The 13,972-nt window shown below is 37.4% G+C and overlaps 1 long non-coding RNA gene across 1 annotated transcript in view; it reads left to right on the top strand.

Moving 5' to 3' along the window:
• The window catches only part of LOC104854331, a 74,741-nt gene that overhangs the window by 11,643 nt on the left and 49,126 nt on the right, over positions 1-13,972 (top strand). Inside the window, exons 2-3 of the long non-coding RNA XR_778062.3 lie at positions 3,829-3,969; positions 4,938-5,124. This is a non-coding gene — a long non-coding RNA (uncharacterized LOC104854331). The remainder of the gene's footprint in view (positions 1-3,828; positions 3,970-4,937; positions 5,125-13,972) is intronic.

Below are 13,972 nucleotides of genomic sequence, written 5' to 3'. Positions count from 1 at the left end.
AGTCTGCACTCCCACCAACAATGGAGGAGGGTTCCTTTCTCCCCACAACCCCGCCAACATTTGTTATTGATTGATTTCTTGATAGCAACCATTCTTTGTAAGGTGAGGTGGAATCTCAGTGTTGTTTTCATCTGCATCTCTCGAATGGTCAGTGATGTGGAACATTTTTTCATATATTTACTTGCTGCTTTTACTTCTTTGAGAAATGTCTGTTCATTTCGGATGCCCATTTTTTGAATCGGGTCTTTATATTTTGGGGGGCTGATTGCTTTGAGTTCTTTATATATCCTTGTTAATAGTCCTTTGTCTGAGGAACAGCTGGTAAAAATTTTTTCCCACACTGTAGGTTGTCTCTTAGTTCTGCTGATGGTTTCTTTTGAAGTACATAAGCTTTTTAGTGAGATGAGATCCCAGTTGTTGATTCTATCTGCTAGTTCCTGTGCTACTGAGGATTTGTTCATAAAGTCTTTTCCTATACCAATGTCTTCCAGAGTTCTGCCTAACTTACCTTCCAGCAAGTTTAATGTTTCTGTTTTAATATTTAGATCTTTAATCCATTTGGATTTTAATTTAGTGCATGGTGAAAGATAAGGGTCTAATTTTAATCTGTGGCAGGTTGACATCCAGTTTTTCCAACACCATTTATTAAAGAGGTTATCTTTCCTCCACTGAGGATGGTCAGCTCCTTTGTCAAAGATGAGGTAGCTGAGTACATCTGGGTTTGTTTTTGTGTATTCCAGTCTGAAGAACAGGTCATTTTAAAGAGGAGTCTGCTCTAATGAAGTGAATGAACTGTCCATAGATGGACCTAGAGGTCCCCCTCCAAATCCAGGCAGTATTTTCTCCACCACTGCTCACACTGTTTTCTTCTGAACACCCCCCATCTCCTTGTTCATCACCACTTTCTTACAAGCATACAGCTTGAGAAACGTTCCCAGTTCAGCTTTCCTTCCCAGGAGCTGCCCACTCAGGCCTCCCCACCTGACATCCTCAGAGTTGTGGCTGTGGTCACTGAGGGACTGATGAGCTCAAGTCACCCCTGGGGTGGAAGGACTGAGCCTTACCTTTCAGAATACAGCTCTTCTTATTCTTGCTCCATCTCTTCTTCATGTGGTATTAAAAGACAAGGAAAAAAGAGAAGCTTTGGGCCAATTCTCCTGCTCATCTCCCTGGATTTTACAGACCGTTTTCCTAAACAGTATGACTTTTTCCCATTAGCAAACAGCCCATGTTTAAAGTGGCTAAAAATATTTTCTGTTTTTCTTGTTTGGAAATCGCAGAAGAATTTCTCTGTGAGCTCTACCATGGATGTCTTGAATCACAGTTCCTCTGCTCAGGGAGCACAAGCTGAGATCTACCCATGCCTCTCAGCCAGGGAGGATTTTGCTTCTTGAAGCCAGAGGCAACTCCATCCGGTGGTGGAGGCCCTCAGGGGCTCAGCACAACTGGCAGATCAGACCAGCACTGAGAATAAGCGAAGCCCAGAGGCACCTGGTACTGGACTCTGACCTTCCTCAGAGGCCCCCAACTCTCTTGGAAATCCGATCCTTGGCCATGGAGTCAATGTTTGATTTCACCCTGGCACCTCCAGCTTACACACAGATAGTCTGAGAGCCTGAGACAGGTGTTCCTAGTGCCTACCCTCACCCCTTCCCTGAAACTTCACCACAGAATTATATTGTAATCGTTCCCACAATTTCCCCTCTCTTAAGTTTCTGTATTTGATTTGGAAAAGTGGAAAGAAGAGTGGAAAAAGAGCATCGACATCTGTTGGTTTGGCCAAGAGTTCCTTACCTTTCTGATGGTCTTTTTCCTAGTTGTTGGGGTAGACTGACTAATTTGGAGCTGTGGGATTAATAGAAGGAAGTATACCAATCCATACCCAAGGGCAAGGATAACATCTGTTGCCCAGGTAGTAGAACCGGGGCACTTCCAGGTATCAAGAAAACATTTTGAAAGAAAGAGAAACTTCATCATCTGAGAAGCACTGTCACCTTTGGGCAACTGAAGTCCCTTGGAGACCAGGAGACAGGCCCAGCCACGGCCCCTCCCCCACCCCCCACCTCTCCAGATCCTGCACAGCTTGGGTCTTCCAGATCCCTCCTTCCAACTCCCCTGCTCTACTTGGCAGGATGTTTGTCCAGGATCACAAGTCTTGTTGCTTCCTTGGGGATGTCTGCCTGAGCCGCATCAGTTTCATAGTTATGAGAAATGTGCAGTTGTCTGTGTAATTATTGTATTTCACAGGAATTATCACACTCAGGAGCTCCAATTTCTGCAACTCCAGCTTTTCCCTTGCTTTGCATAAGCTTGTTTAAAACTGGAATTTCTTTTATACTTACCTAGCATTCTGAATTTTTAAACAAATTTTGTACAATTTTTTTAGTTATTTTTCAGTCTTCAGTTAGAAGGTCTAAACCTTCTCCCAGAAAGAAACTGAATCAATACATTATTAAAAATTCACAACTCTAAATATGTATAACAAATGAAACAAAATTTGAAATAATATTATTTTGTGGTTCTAATATTTTTGCTTCTGAAATCAATGAATATTAAACTGCAGAAGAAATTTGGGTGAACTTTACACACATGTATACACATGCATACATACACACTCTGACAGTGATCCAATAATAAACCTTTTCTTTCCATTCATTTAATATTTCTTGTAAGGTAGTACTGCTGGCAGCAAATTAGGTGTCTTGATCTGGGGATATGCTCACTTTCTTTATTGTTAAAGAATAGAGACCTTGGTTGGAATTGTTTTATCATTAACCTCTTTGAATATGCCGTCCTATCATGCTCTTCCCACTGTTTCTGAGTGGAATTCGGTGGGTCAGTCTCATAGAAGACCCCTGGTACATGAGAAGTTCCTCTCTGCTGTTCTTAAGATTCTCTGGCTTTCCGGTTTGACTGTGATGCATCTAGGAATGGATATGTCTCTTTTTATTTTAAGAAGGAAAATGTACAGACCAGTGTTTTGCTTGACATATGTAAGTGTTCAGCCATTATTTCTACAAGTATTTTTGTTTCTCCTTTTCACTCCCTTCTTTTTGAAATTCTTCCATGTCTGCTTGTCTGCTTGATGGTGAGGGTATCTGGGTGTCACAGTACCATTTGCTCATTGCATGGCATTGCTTTTGTTCCTGTTTTTAGATCAGTTGGCCATATTTATGGGTCTGTTTCCATTCTGTGGATATAGTTGTCTATTATTTCTCTAACACTATATTTTCATGGTTACTGTTGCTTTATAGAGGCTCTTGAAGTGGGGTACTCTCAGTCCTACTATTTATTTTTTCTCTAACATTGTTTTAACTATTCTAGGTCCTTGTCTTACCTTATAAACTTTAAAAATAAATTTCTGGTATCTATTAATGACTTTGCTGGGGATTTGTTGGAATTTCATTGAATCGAGAGAGCAAGTTGGGAGAACTAAAATCTTATCAATATTGAGTCTTCCTATATATGAATGTAAATATCTCTCCAATTATTTTGTTCTTTGATTATTTCATCACAATTATGTAGTTTTCCTTACATAAATCCCATAGATAATTTGTTAGGTTTTTATTTGATGATTTCATTTTGGGAGCTAATACAAATAATACTATGTTTTAAATTTTACATTCCATTTAATAACATATACATGGAAAATATTTTTTGTATATTAATTTATACCTTGCAATTTTTGTGCAACCATTTACTCATTTAAGTTGTTTTTTTGTTGATTTTGTTGGCTTTTTTGTATAGACAATTTGTCAGAGGCAGTTTTGTTTCTCCTTTCCAAGGTTGTAAATCTTTCACTTATTTTTTCTTGTCTTACTACCTTAGCTACAACTTCCACTGTGATAGTGAAGAAAAATTGTGAGAAGAGAAATCTCTGCCATATTTCTGATCTCAACAAGAAAGTTTTATACTTCTCATCATGCACAGTGATGTCATTCATCAGTGTCTTGTAGATGTTCTTTCAAGGTGAGGATTTTCAGTTCCATTACAGTATGCTTAGTGTTTTTTTTTCTTTTTTTTAATGAATGAGTGTTTAAAATTTTCAGGTGCTTTTTTCAGCATCTGTTGGTGTAGAGGCACAGCTATGCTCAACAACTAGGCCGCACATCGAGAGGTCTGACAGGAGACTTTTATTAGGGAAGGCAGGTTAGGGGGAGAGGAGAGAGGGGGGAGAGAAGGGAGAGAGGGGAAAGAGGGGGAAAAGGGGAAAGAGAGAGAGAGAGGGAGGGGGGAAGAGAAGAGAAGAGAAAAGAAGGAGAAGAGAAGAGGAAAAGAGAAGAGAAGAGACGAGAAAGGAACGTCCTTTTATTGTTTTGGGGCTTGGGTATTGCTTATTTATGAGGAGTGGGCTACTTTTAACCTATCATAGGCCAGGTTTTTTATGGGTTCAGTCCTGCAGAAACAGGTTTAACCCTGCTGTGGCCTTGGGGGGAGGGAGACAAAAGATAAGAGCATGAGGTCATTTTAAGAGCCAAGAAGCACCAGGAAAATGCAGCCTGTGATGGCGGTGTCAGGTCGCTAACAATTGGTATGATAATGTAATTTTTCTTCTTTAGACCGCTTATATGATAGGTTATATTAGGTGGTTTATCCTTGTTGAACCAGTGTGTCATACCAGAGATAAATCCCCTTCATTGTGCTGTATAATTTATATTTTGTTGTGTTTTGCTTCAGCTATGCTCATGAGAGGTATTAGTGTATAATTTGCTCTTCTTGTAATGTTCCTGTTTGATTTGAGTATTAGAGTGATGCTGACCCCACCCCACAGAATGAGCTACTAAGACCTAGTTCTTCTCCGTATCTGTCTTCTGGAAGATATACAGAATTAATATAATTTCCCCCTTAAAAGTTTGATTTGATTAATGGGGTATCAACTTCAGCCTCATCATTTCTGTTTTGGAAAGTTTTTAATTATTGATTCTATGCTTTGATAGGCATAGTTCTACTGAGAATGTCCATTAATGGAATGCTGCTAGAGTGATGCAAGCAGGGCCAGCCGAAAAAGGCACAATGGAACCAGAGGATGGTCCCTAATATTGAAGACATTTGAAGTCTTTATATTCTGAGATGGTTCCTTATGCAGGGATAATTAATTGAACCAGGATGCTGATTTCCGTGAAGGTATGGCTTCACCATTTATAATTTGAATAGGGTGTAAATAAATCAAGTTTGATATTTAAATCACTCTTGAGAGTTCATATAATCTCATGTATTTTACTCAAATTCCTCTGCTAAGATAAAATATTTTGGATTATTTTTATCGTCTGTTATTTTTACAGATTAGGTTTACTTGTGGATTACTGTTTGTGTATCTTAAATTAACATTTCTGATTTAGTGAGTAGCTCTTAAAAATATGATCTTCCAACTCTATTGCCGCTCTGGAATGATAGACATCAGGATCTGGAGGTGAGGGAAGGACAAGGAGTTCTCCTGCCTCCTCTTGGACATCAGAGACCCCTGAGATGGAGGTGTGGAAGCCACACCAGCCCCATGCATAGGTACATCCCAGGCCTGGCTGCTGATGTGTGAAATACCACCTTCCAGTGTTGTTAGGGAGAAAACGGTGAGAAGAAATAGAAACTTCTGGACAAGAAATATGATATATCGCATAATTAGTCTAAGTATAGAATATAAGTATGTGTTTTTAGTAGTATGTATGTTTGGTAGTACTTTAAATCTTGAAATACTGCTTTAGGAAGCCAAAACAGTTATTTCTCAACAACTCTTACACTTTTCATTCTGAGGTGTCAGTGTCACATAACATCTAAGCCCCTCCTCAGTGCAATAGTCTCTTGATCTGTCTTGGGTATTAAATTTGTGGATAGCTGTTTTGGGTCCTTTCTAGGAGGTCTCTCTCTGTTTCTTTCTGTCTGTGTGTCTGTCTGTCTCCCTCTTTCTCTTTCTCTTTTCCTCCCCGTGTCTTTTTCTTCTCACTCTTCCTCTCTTTCTCCCATTTCCTTTGTCTTTCTTTTCCTTAAAATTTATTTCAATCCATGGAGACTTTACAAGATTCCCTTTAAAGAAAACCCTTGTGATTATAATGTGAATGACATGCCAGCCAAATAAGTACCACATTTTGTATTTCTAAATACCATTTTGTAGTATGTATTGCTTGAGGCTGATTATGTAAATCAGAAGTATAAGAGAACACTCATCTTTGAAAAGAAATTTTAGCACAGTTGCTTAGACATTAATGCTGTAAGACTAGGGTAGTGTAAAATAAAGTGCTGGGCTGGGGGTGTCATTCAGTGGTGAAGCACTTGCCTAGCATGTGGAATGTCCTGGGTTTCACCCCCAGCACCACAAAATAAATAAATGAGTGAAAATAAAAATAAATTTAGTTTAAAATTAAGCCAGATATTATGAAATCCACCCCCTAGGTCTATTTTTCATTAGTTCTTCCTGATTAGTTAAAGTTCATTGTAGAAAGGAAGAAGTTGTCCAGTGCAGTCATGGAACGGACTGTGTAGAAGAAGGGAGGCAAATGGTTAAGAGCCAGGTCTCTGGTGCTGGACAGCCGGTGGGTTTTCAGCTCCTTTTCTGCATTGGTAGGCTCAGTGCCCCTTCCTGCTTCGATGTCCTCATCTGTTAAACGGTCATAAAGACAGAATCTGCCTTGTGCAGTATGGTGAGAAATCAATGAATTAGTCTATATGAAGCTTTTAGAAAGTTGCCTGGCACAATATTAATTAGTATTAATACTCATTATGGAGTGTAACTATTATAGACATTATTATCAGTTATTAATATTACTTGGGGTATTATAATAGTCCGTATTTCTAAAATGTCTGAAATGAGATAAATGTTTTATATGATATAGAGCAAATGAACTGCTGAAGAGGATAATGTGTTGTTAGAAGAGGAGAGAGACAGAACACAATGCATTTTGGCAGAAGGCCAGGTTCCCACTTGTAGTTTATTTCTGCGGCATTTCCATAAACTTCCCTGGAGTACAGTGACAAACTGTGTACAATTATCCTGCTAGCTTTCAATGAGCTCACAGCACAAGAGAATTCTCAAAGGAGAATTGAAGAGGCTGGCTAAGAATGTGTGGCTACTTTTCCCTCACAGTATGAATGAACAAATGTGGGCATATCATTTTTAGCACATTTTAAAATTACTCTCACACGTTAGGCAAATTTGCTAAACATTTGTCTGGGGGAGAGAAACAGTGGTTTTGTTTCACCTTGTGTTGAGAAAGCCTGGTGAAGAAGTCCCTCTCTTCTGTCACATATGGGTGGCCTGCTGCAGGGAAGTGCTTGTTCAGTGAGAGCTTTGTAGTATGTGTACTTCAGAGCACAATTTGATTCCCCACAGCTGGCTCTATTGGAGAAAAAGCATATATTTTGACCTCAGTGTTCATCTATATCCTAAATAGCAACTAATACAATTTTAAATTTGGGGTTGTGATTAAAATTTTATATCTTCTCTGAAGCAAGGACATAGAAAACAAGCTGGAAAGTATTTAGTTGTAGTGAACATGTGAAACATCTGAGGAAACTTCTAACATCTACTTAAATCATGTTATACAACTTCAAAAATAAACTAGGGAAATGGGAAAAAAATAATGGAGATTTATCACGTACAGCTACAAACTCCCTGTGATGAATATGATAACAATATACACCTAAATTATACCAAAAACGCAATGAATTAAAAAAAAATAAAGAAACTTAGAAGTTTCAGTCCATTTTCAATATCAGACACGCATTAACTGTCATCTTCTTGAGTTTTATCTTTCCTTACAAAAGTTGTGAGGAACATGGATTTCAGTGAGGCAGAACAGAGTGTTGTTAAAAGTGAAACAAACACAGGTGTCATTCATTGAACTGAAATGCAGTGGGTGAAGTGGGATCTGCTGGTTCTGTTGCTCTGCACAAGACTGGACACTTCTGTCCCTTACTCAGCACTCATTTTAGGGTGTAAATGCCCATCTGGATTTTCTCAGCAGGCACGTAGATTTAAAGGATGAGTGGGAATCCCTTCAATCTACCTCACCCTATCTTCTCTGGCATTTTGTGTGCCATATTTTTACCTTCCATATGGAAAACTCTACTTGTGAAATTTCTGACAAGTGAATTTGTCTTTTATAGAGCAATTTATCATTTTTCCAAGTATGCCAATACAAAAACTTTCTTAATAACTATATAATTTTTAGGAAGAAAATGTAATATTATTTTAAGAACCATTCAAACTTTATAGTTTGTTTGCAACAAAAATTGAACTATATACAGTTCATTTTAAGGGTGTAAATAAGTAAGCCTTATCTTTTCATGTAGTCTGTGTTTAGCAAGGTCTCAAGTGAAGTTAAACAGGTGTTTTCGGTGGCTAGCACCTAAAACAGTGTCTGGCTCATGATAAATACTCAACAAATGTTTTGATTGGATGACTGATTACATAAATAAATAAATGTATGGTATAAATAAATAAATAAATGGGAAGTCTGTTGTTAAGAAAACCTATACCAAAATTTAACAGCAACGTGCTTCAATAAAAACTTCTGGGGGCGGGGGATTTAGCTCAGCGGTTCGGTGGCCTGCCTCGCAAGCGCAAGGACCTAAGTTCGATCCCCGGTACCACACACAAAAAACAAAACAAACAAACAAACAAAAAAACTTCTGTTCAGTGGATAAAACTTAGTGTTTTAATCTAAGGTAAGCTAGGTTGATACAATGTTAATGTGCAAGGAAAAGGACAAGTATTTGAAGTGGTCTGCTCACGAATGAAACAAAATTTCCTTCATAGGAACTGAAACTGAAAATCATTTTCTAATGATTCTGGGAAAGGAGAGAGAAAGGGAGGGAGGAAAGAGGAAAGGAGGAAGGGAGGGAGCGAGAGAGAATGCCTGTGGTGACTTTAGAGATATTGCTAAAAATGATGGTTACACTTTTTATCGCTATGGTCTTAAGATTGAGGAACAGCCTTGACACATTTTTTAGCATGTCTTTTTGTGGCATCACTAGAGATACATTTTTTTTCATTGTTCCTAGGTCTTTATTATAAACACAGAAAGCAAGCCAGTATAGTCTTTAAACAAAGCACAACTTTAAAATACATGAAATTTAGAAACATTGTATCCTTCCACTGCTGCATTAAGCAGTCTGATTTTCAAATGGGGCCTAAAGACCTTCGTGTGACTCACATCGAGACAATAATGAATGAAAGGTTAAAGCCACTTTCTTCCTAAGAGAAGGGAAAGCTGGTTTGTGTAGTAACCACCTCCAAAGAAGACATGTAACAAATGCTAATACTCAACATTAAATTGCTTTGTTTTGTTCTAATCCGCTACTGTGGAATAAAAGCACCTTTTGCTTTCTCACCTCACATCCTTGCAAAGCTTTCAGATGTTACTTAGCTGCCCAGGTACACAGTTTAATGCACATCACTGGCATATTTTTCAGTTGTTCAGATACCAGTTTTTCCCCAGTTGTAATTTGGGTTTATTACAAATGTGACCATTAACCCAGTTAAATTTCTGTTTGTTTTACTTGCTCCATGCTGTCTGTTTGAGTGTAAGTCGCTAATAGAACTCTTCAAGCTTTCTGTTTCAGTAACCTTCATTAAATATTTCTCTTTGGTTTATTTTTAAAACTGGGAACATAGAGATACATTTTTAAAATACGTGATTTGTTGATGATCAAAGCTGTAAATGGATTTTGCATCTTGTAATATTCTGTTAGAGTAATACAAATGGACTAAGATAGCCATTTATTTATGTTCTGCATTTCTTATATGTATAAAGTTTAACTGTATATTCTTCTATAACTTTTATATAGTTCTATGGGATAAAACAGTGTTACAAAAGATATGATGTAGGCTGAATTTGAACCCAGTTTTTTTCTGGACTCTATATTCTTTTTTGGGGAGAGTACTAGGAATTGAACTCAGGTCCTTGTGCTTGCGAGGCAGGCGGCAGAACCACAGGCAGACATCCCTGAGAGAAATAGAAAGTGGACATTAGGTGGTTACATTCACTCAAATGTAGAGATTATCTCTGCTGGTTTCAAAATTGATATAACCAAAAGTAGCTAAAGGGCCTATTGAAAATACACTGGTTTCTACTCCAGACAGTCTTTCGCATTTCCACCACTTTTCAGGTAGTGCAGTTGATGGATCTGGTTCCGTTTCTATGCCCCTCTTTATGCCTACAAATGGTTGTGAGTCATCCCAGTCCCCACTTCACAGCCTGGTCCTGGTAGCAGTTTGATGTACTGAACTCAATACGTCCCTTTGAGGCTGTACCCAGTGGTACTGAGACAGCAGTAGGCAAAATGATATCCTAGCAGAGGCAGCATTCCCAGAAGTTTGAACCCTCAAGAACAAAGAAACTTATGCTGAACAAATTCTACCCTAGAACTCCTCATGTAAGGTAGCCCAGCAACACTGGGCAGCCAAGTAGACTGTTTACTGTCCCCATAGATAGGATCAGCAGGGATAGTTCAGGAACCAGAGGCACAAGAAGAGATAAGCAGACCCAGATAACACTGCAGGGGCTCTGGGAACTAAGCTATCATTGTATCCAAAAATGCTAAAAAGAAAGCCAGAAGCCACTCACTAAACCTAAACCAGGCAACTATTGGCTGAAATACATTTAAATAGGGTTAAAAATCTCTTAATATAATACTCACCATTCTCAGGATAGAATAGGAAATTATGTGTTATTCCAAAGATCAGGAAAACCGTAATCTGAATGAGAAAAGAAAATGGATGTCAATATTAAATTCAATGAAATGTTGGATTATATAACTAGAATTTTAAATAGGTTATCATAAAAACACTTCAAAATCAACTGCAAATTCCCTTAAACCAAATAATATAATAGAAAATGCCAAAAAAGAAAAAGGGATGACAAAGAATTGAATGAAAATATATAACTATAAAATATAATAAATTTTTAAAAGTACTTCCAGGATTTCTACAGTAGTACAGTGGAAAAAATAGGTAAAATTTGTAAGCTTGGAGAAAGAACAATGGAATTTATTCAGTCTGACTAAGAAACATAAAATAGACTAACAATTGAACAGAGCCTTATATTATGAGGGACAATAACAAATGATATAGCATTTTTATCTTCAGAGTTGCAGCAAAGATGAAAGGATATGAAACTGAAAATACTAAAAAAATTACTAATTGAAACTTCCAAATCTTGCCAAATATGTAAAAAAATCTAGCTTCAAAAAATATTGAACAAATTGCAAATTGAATTGAACTGAGGAAATCCACACCAAGACAGTTTCTGAAAATCGAAGACAAAATAAAACTTCAGAACAATCAGAAAAGAAGAATTCATTATAGAAACAGTGAACCATTTATGAAGAAAAACAAGTTAGAATGACAAATTTCTCTTCTGAAAGCATGGAGGCCAAAAGGATGGCTCAAACTTTTGCAAATGTGGGCTGGAAAGGACTGTCAATACTGAGCATCTAGTGAAACTATATTATTAGGAAAGAAGAGGACAAGCTGGTACCTTCAGAAAGAAAAGAACAATTGTAGAAATAAAGATAACATTATACTTCTCCTCATGTTTTCTCTAATCAATGTTATAGTAGACACCAAAGATATATTATAGTAGACACAAATGCTGTCTGATGCAGTGCTCATTGTGTGTGGAGGAAATACTTAACACAAGTACACTAAAAAGATGATTGAAGCAGACATTGAAGAAAAATAATTTGAACAAGGAGAGGAATGCGGTGTCATTGCAGGCAGAGGGACGGCCATGTGGAGGTATGAAAAATTAGCAGCAAGTCCTCTCAGCCTCCCCACATGGCTTTCCATTGAAAATCTCTCAAATCAGCTGGGAAAGAAAAACCTTTCATGGGAATGAAATATTTTGCATCTTCTCCTTCCCTCGGGCTTATCTCAGGCCTTCTGAGGAGGGTTGGCACCAGAAAGGAAGTCAGCAAAGACAAAGCGAGCTGGGATCCTGGTAGCAGGATAATGTGACTACCTCAAATCTGAATGATTTTCTAGAGAACAAGATTACATTAGATGACATCTGTAACTTTTTTCCAGAATCCTTTGCTAATTTAAACAAGAAGATTGCACACGTCACTTACTGCAAGCCTCAGTTGCTCCAATGTCCTCTTCTGCCTCAGTTAAATCTAAGAGCCTAATTCTTTTCCCATCACCTGTCTCAATCTCTATGACCTTATAGCTTTTTTCAGGCACTTCCTCCATCACATTCTAACTTTTCAGACTATTTCATGTGCAAAGCCACAGAGAGAAAGGCCATGCTATTCATTTCTGGGAAATAGCCTATCCTAGTTCCATTTTTCTAAATGGTCAATTTTAGTAAATTACTATCTGAGTTTTCTGAGATGATGGCTGTGATCTCTTCTCCCCAGCAAATTGTGTCAGCCATTCAGCACTACTGGTCCAATTCTGGGTCTTGGCTCTGTCAGGCCATGCACCACCTACGTTGTAGCGCTGGCTGCTCTGCAAGGTGGGTGATTCTTTTGTCTCTCATTAGCATTGCAGCACACACTAGTCACTTTGCAAGTCAGTGGTTTTGAACATACATTCATCTATTTTCTTTCATTGAACCTACTCACTTTACTAAATTCTTTACTGTGGAATATTTTAGAGGTCACCATTTATCATTAATTAAAAGTCTCGTTTGATGTTTTGCCCCTCCTGGGTAATTTGTGCTGCTAAACATAATAGTTTCTTACCAACAGCAGTTAGCAAGTCCTCCATGAAGAATTTTCGGAACCCAAAGAGCTCAAAACCAATAAAAACGGTAAGGTACCAGACAAACAGATTACTAGTGTCCAACTTACAATAAGTGGTCTACATATAATTAAGATATACAAATTAAGACACAGATTCAGAACTGACAACATAATGCATTCATTTCATATTCTGTTCTTTTTTTTTTCCTTTACCATCATCTCAACCCCATATTTTAAATTTCAGTACACCTGTATATTTTTTCAGTATAAGTCATGTGAATATATTTTATTTTATCAATTCTTTATAATTCTTTGTATTTGAAAAGATAATACTGAAGGCTTTGGGATCCTTTTGCCGCATAACCCTTACATGAGAGACTTGTAAAATTTCACTCCACAACAGATTTATCTTTGGCTCTCAGAGATCTCTTATCAAAGCAGTGTACTTTGGCTTCATTTTATCATTTCAGTCTTTGCCATTTCTCTGTACCTTCACCCTAGTCAAATAAGTGGAAGCCAAGAAGCTATGATTAATAGGGCCATCAAGTTTTCACACCATTCCAAGATGCTCTCTTCTACCATCTTTGGTCTCAAAATAAAAGTGATGAAGAAGACAGAGCTATAGGATTGATGCTAATGCAGAGCTGGAACTGTGCTCTCCAACTACTTGACTTTGAGCCTAAGTCCTTTCCCACTGGGAAGAAAAAAGAGAATGGATGCTAAGATTCAAAGGACAGATGCTCATTTCAGAATTAGAGAAAAGCTAACGGGTGTGGTGGCACAGGTCTGTAACCCCGGAGCTTGGGAGGCTGAGGCAGGAGGACTGCCAGGTGTACAAAAACAGTCTGGGCTACATAGTAAGTTTGAGCCCAGCCTGAACTGCAGAGCAAGATTATGTCTCAAAAATCAAACAAAAGAATTTGAAGAAAGCTTATAGAAATACAATATAGGCCTGTTGTTACCGTTACCTACATTACCCACTATGCCCTTAAAATTTATTTTTCTAGATTCTTATGTTTTCCTTAGATTTTCATTTATTATCATTAAGTTTATTTTTGTTATATATTAATATAGAATAAATTAATTATAATTAATCAATCTATTAATCCATATTAATATAGAAACAATTTTGAAAAAGTAATAAAATTATAATAAATTATTTTTCTTATGTTTTCCTTAGATTTTCATTTATTATCATTAAGTTTATTTTTGTTATATATTAATATAGAATAAATTAATTATAATTAATCAATCTATTAATCCATATTAATATAGAAACAATTTTGAATTTTGA

The sequence above is a fragment of the Fukomys damarensis genome, unplaced genomic scaffold, assembly GCF_012274545.1.
Source record: "Fukomys damarensis isolate Sample0158 unplaced genomic scaffold, DMR_v1.0_HiC HiC_scaffold_28, whole genome shotgun sequence".
Classification (NCBI taxonomy): domain Eukaryota; kingdom Metazoa; phylum Chordata; class Mammalia; order Rodentia; family Bathyergidae; genus Fukomys; species Fukomys damarensis.
This window is presented reverse-complemented; position numbering and strand designations above follow the sequence as displayed.